This window comes from Gossypium hirsutum, chromosome A11, assembly GCF_007990345.1.
Source record: "Gossypium hirsutum isolate 1008001.06 chromosome A11, Gossypium_hirsutum_v2.1, whole genome shotgun sequence".
Classification (NCBI taxonomy): Eukaryota; Viridiplantae; Streptophyta; class Magnoliopsida; order Malvales; family Malvaceae; genus Gossypium; species Gossypium hirsutum.
Window position 1 is genome coordinate 115,547,833 of NC_053434.1, and position 6,044 is coordinate 115,553,876.

Sequence of the window (6,044 nt, forward strand, 5' to 3'; positions counted from 1 at the left end):
ATTCTCCTCCTGACTCAAGTGTTACAGACACCAAATTTATTCTTAAGAAACTCAAATCAATTACCATGAAAAATTTAGTGAAAATATCTGTCATCTGATTCTCTAATTTGCAATGAACTAGTTTCTTCAATATTCGCCTTCTATGAATTCCTTCTCAACTGGTGTAGCTTCAAGAGTTTCCTCCAATTGTTTCCTAGCATGAAACCCCATCTGAATCAAAATTTTCATAATTCAAAATCATCACAAGCTACTCCAGAAAAATCATGAGAGTGGTCAGAGTGCAACCACTTCTTCCAAATAGAGGGCTTTTATGGGTACACATTATAAGCAAAATTATCCATATATCGATTTCAAGAAAAAAAAATGGATATAATATGCTTTTTCTTTTAGTATTCAAAGAAATAGGTTATTTTCTGCTAACGTGGCATGAAAGTGCAGGAGATGTGTTTTTCATTTATGTATCATCATTCTTTATTAGATGGTTAAATGTTGGTGCTTTTATACTTGAGGCTTAAGTTTAATTTATTTTTTCAACATTTTAAGTTTTTTTTATTCATGTTGTTTGGATTTTTTTAATTTTTAATTAATGTTTTAGTTAATAAACATGTTAGTTTTAATTTTGTTTTAATTCATAGTTTTAATTAATAACTCATTTATTTATATAAATAAAATATTAAAAATGTAATTGTTTAATGAAAAAGTATTTTATATATATATAATTATGTTAAATATATTTTATTTTTAAGAAAACTTCAATTAATTTTTTAATGTATTTTTCTTGATTTATAATTTTTATATGTCAAATATTTTCTTCACCCTATATTGTGAATATGGTAAATTCTAATATTATTAAATCAATTAATTATTTCAAATATCATTATTTTTACTAACTATAATTTTGTTATGTGAGAAATATATTAAAAATATCATTATTTAGTTTTATAATATTAGAATTTACCATACCCACAATGTAGGTGGACAAAAATAAAAATTTGACATATAAAAATTATAAATCAAGAAAATATATGAGAAAAATTAGTTGATATTTTTTAAAATAAAATATATTTAACATAATGATATATATATAAAATATTTTTTTAATTGTATAATTACATAGTTATTATTTTGTTTATATAAAAAAAGGAGCTATCAATTAAAATATGAATTAAAAAATTTGAAAAAAAACATGTTTATTAACTAAAAATATTAATTAAAAATTAAAATAAAAAATCTTCAAACAACATGAATTAATTTATAAAAATTAGAATTAGAAAAAGCTTGAAACAAAAATAAAATAAAACTCCAAATGAACAACAACAAAAAAAAACTAAAAAAAAACCTAACATGCTAAAGAAAAGGAATCAAACTCGAGAAACATATGCGGAAACATCAACATTTAACTATCTAATTAGAGATCGTAATGCGTTAAAGGATAATAATTTTCCAAAGCGCTTTCCTCATGATACACTTTCACCCTATGTTAATAAAAACGATCTATTTCCTTAAATACTTAAAAAAAGTGACTTATATCTTGAATTTGTTTTTAAAATTAACTTATACCAATAATTTTATCAAAAAATAGAAAACATAAACTTATTTACCTATAAAAATAATTTAAACGTTGTAAAGCATTCTTTTAGTATATCAGCATCCTTGTTTCAAAGCTCATAAACTGCAACAGACTGTAGATTCCTTTTCATGCTTGCCATTTTCAGGGTGAGCCTCGCCTCGCCTCACCTCGTGTTTTCACGTTTTAAAAATATACTACTTTGCATATTTGGGAAAGCTAGAACCAACTTTTAGGGGTCCAATAAAATTTAATTTTTTATGCTCTATATCTTTATAATTTTTAAAAAATTAAATTAATTTTTTATAATTTTAAAGAGATTAAAATATAATTTTACCTTTATTAATTTAAAATTTAAAAAAATTAAAAACTTAAATAACAAATTTACCTCTACTAACCCCTAAATTCGCCTCGCATATAAATCATTTGTATATATTAAATTAATTGTATACTAACATTTAAAAAGAAAAACTAGATAACTTAAACCAAAACACATATGTGTTGAAAAAATGTAAACCCTCCGCATAACAATAACTTGTAATATGATATTGTAATAAGAAAAATAACGTGAAAACGCTAAAAAAGTGATTGGACCCAACCTTCCTTTTCTTAGAGTTTCATAGCAGCCTTCTTTGACTAAGTTTTTGGTTTAAAAAATAAATCTATTTATTCATTTATAAAAAGAATTTGTTAAAATTTTAAAAATCATCGATATTTATATTTATTCTTAACTTTTAATTAAATTTTAACAAAATTCACATAATAAAAATTGGGTTAATAATTGGTACACTAATAAATATTGTTTTATAAAAATTATGCATTAATTTAATTATAAAAAATTAACAAATTAAAAAAATAATTCAAAATGAATTAATTCATATACCAACAATTTAAATGTTAAACTTCAATTATTAAAAATATTAAAAGAAATTGAACTTTGGAAGTTTCCAAAATTAAAATACTACGTTTGGACTAAAAGTACTTTTATCCTTCCCAAATATATAATTATTTTCTAATTTAAAATACCTTTAGAAAATATTTACTTTTTTGTATTATTTTCTGAATTTATTTTTTTGTTATTAAAAATATAATACTTTTATGATTACCATTTAACTTAAACTTTTTTTGTTAATAAAAAATATTTTTCCATTAACATTCCCCTTTGACAAGTATAATTCCCTACTTTGATCCGCTTTCAGCATTGGTTTCCTTTTGTGTTAGGTGAAAGTAATTGGATAAGTTTAGTTGAGTGAAAGGCAGCTACATAACATGCACCCTTTGGTTTGGAGTGACTCTCTTCTTATCTATCACTTTGTCCATCATATTATCAGCAACCAACCAATTTCTTTTGCTGCTTTTCCTCATTTGTGGTGCTTTGCTCTCTTTTTTTCCCCTCCGGTCATCGTCTTCAAACAAGTTAGTCAGAAAAGGTATTTGTTGAATTCCACATTTTTATTTTGTTTTTTCAAGTCTCATAAACTGCAACAAACTTGGTTCCTTTTCATGCTTGCAATGACACACATTGCTTTTTGCTCCCACTTCAAGGGTGAATGTATTTCTTCATATTTTAGGAAGATCACATCTGCATATCTTATATTTGAATATGTGTCGAATATAGAAAAAAGTAAAACAAGACTCTTTAACATAGGTCACTAAGATGTTGACACAAATTGTTTATGATTTGTGTTCTAGCTTGTTACAACTACAGTAAATGTGCTTCCAAGATCCCATTAGCCACATTTTACTGTAGAAGAGTAAAAAAGAAGGGTTATCCTACCATTGGAATTGAGATTAGGATTTGTAATCTCCTATTCCGGAGGTGAAACAGGGAGCTTATTAACAGTATGCAGATTTTTTAGCATGTTAACATACTATGAAAAACGGCACTCAAACAACAAAGGCTGCTATTGCATTGAATCACCAAATAATAACATACTAGAATTCCTCATACATGGTAATTTATTTGGAAACTCTAGATATGTATGTTCTATTAATTTCAATTCGTCATTCGTGAGGGGAAATTTCTTTATTACATATTTTATAACTTCTAAAAGTTCTTGTGGAATCTATTAAGAAAATAACGTTATTTTTTAGCCATGTTTAGATACATACAGCTGACTATGCATTATTTTTATTTGGTTTCTAACCTATTACATGTTTTGCAGTACTCTTAACTGAAAGCCATGGACTTTGTTCTGAATAAGATTGATAAACGCTTGGACAATCACAGAAGCCTTGATCAGCATGTGAATGACCTGAAAAGAAAATTGACAGAATTGAATGGTTTGAAGGAAGATACGGATTCTAGAATGAACGCAGAGCTGCAGCCAAGAAAGAAACTCGAGACGGAATTCCAGATATAGTTGGAAAATGTCGAAAGAATCAATGGCGAAGTTCAATGGATTGGACAAGAATCTGTTGGAACTTGAAACAAAGCAGCAAGCAAAAACAAGAAGCTTGTGCAGCAAGCCTCGATGCTTGTGGAAGAAACAAAACAGAATTGCAAGAGAAAACAAAAAAACAGAAACCGAGAACAAGAGAATGGAGCATAAAACTTGAATGGAATTCAATGTTTTTCATTAAAATTAAAACTTTGGCTTGCAGCCATTACATATATCAGTTATTGACTGAGCAAAACAAATCAAATACATCACCTAATGTATACCTAATACCACTAAACACATTGAAACTTGAGAATTTACTTTTATAAATGTTGAGCCTAAATGTTGAAACAGTGAAAAAATTAATTTTAAATTTTATAAGAATTGAATTTGATTAAGTTTTATTTTTATAATGTGAATATAAATGTTGGTTTAGCAAAGAACTAATTGAAACATAGAAAAAAATATGAATGAAGGGATGATTTAATTCATTAACAAAGCAACCCTTATATATAAGTCTTAAGTAAAAATCTCAATAAAAACTTTAAATTGTTACTCCTTCTAACAATCTAACAAATCTCCCTAGGACTTAGTCTTATTTTTTAAAAAAACTGATGCAACCTTGAGACACTAACATTCTCCTCCTGACTCAAGTGTTACAGACACCAAATTTATTCTTAAAAAACTCAAATCAACTACCATGAAAAATTTTGTGAAAATATCTGTCATCTGATCCTCTAATTTGCAATAAATCAATTTCTTTAATATTCGCCTTGTATGAATTCCTTCTCGACTGGTGTAGCTTCAAGAGTTGCCTCTAATTGTTTCCTAGCCTGCAACTAGAGGTGTGCATGGGCCGGGCCGGGTTCGGGTCGGGCCCATCGAAAATTTTAGACCCATTTTCTAGGCCCGGGCCGGGCTCGGCCCAAAATATGGGATTAAAAATTTGCCCAAGCCCGGCTCGAAATAAAATTGTTAAGCTCGAACCCGGCCCGGCCCATATTAAATTTTTTAACTTATTTTATTAAATAAAAAATTTTAAAATATATTAAATAATCAAATACATTTAAAACAAATATTAAAACAAGAAACAAATAAAAAAATATTAAAACAATTCTTAAAACAATACAAAAATTAAAAATTATAATAAAAATTGATTATATTAAAATTAAAATTAAAATATAAATATGATTAAAAATAAAATATATATTTATTTATTATATAATTCGGGCTGGGTCGGGCCGGGCCCGGGCCAAAAACATTTTACCCGAGCCCGGTCTATTTTCTAAACGGACCTCGTTTTTTTACCCAAACCCATATTTCGGGCCTATATTTTTACCCGAACCCTCCCATTTTTCGAGCAGATCTTCGAGTCGGGCCGAGTAGCCCGGCCCATGCACACCTCTACCTGCAACCCCATTTGAATCAAAATTTTCATAATTCAAAATCATAACAAGCTGCTCCAGAAAAGTCATGAGAGTGGTCAGAGTGCCACCCCCTTCTTCCAAATAGAGGGCTTTTATGGGTACAAATTATAAGCAAAATTATCCATATATCAATTTCAAGAAAAAAAAATTGATATAAGATACTTTTTCTTTTAGTATTCAAAGAAATAGGTTATTTTCTGCTGAGGTGGCATGAAAGTGCAAGAGATGCGTTCTTCATTGATGTATCATCATTCTTTATTAGATGGTTAAATGTTAGTGCTTTTATACTTGAGGCTTAAGTTTAATTTATTTTTTCAACATTTTAAGTTTTTTTTATTCATGTTGTTTGGATTTTTTTAATGTTTAATTAATGTTTTAGTTAATAAACATGTTAGTTTTAATTTTATTTTAATTCATAGTTTTAATTAATAACTCATTTATTTATATAAATAAAATATTAAAAATGTAATTGTTTAATGAAAAATTATTATATATATATCATTATTTTAAATATATTTTATTTTTAAGAAAACTTCAATTAATTTTTTAATGTATTTTTCTTGATTTATAATTTTTATATGTCAAATATTTTTTTCACCCTATATTGTGAATATGGTAAATTCTAATATTATTAAATCAATTAATTATTTCAAATATCATTATTTTTTA

At 26.6% G+C, this 6,044-nt stretch overlaps 1 long non-coding RNA gene across 1 annotated transcript; it reads left to right on the forward strand.

Moving 5' to 3' along the window:
* The first annotated feature begins 2,753 nt into the window (after window positions 1-2,753).
* Window positions 2,754-4,132, forward strand: LOC121209387 (uncharacterized). Its single transcript, XR_005904513.1, has 2 exons — window positions 2,754-2,997; window positions 3,733-4,132. It is a non-coding gene; the product is annotated as an uncharacterized lncRNA (long non-coding RNA).
* The last annotated feature ends 1,912 nt before the right edge of the window (window positions 4,133-6,044 follow it).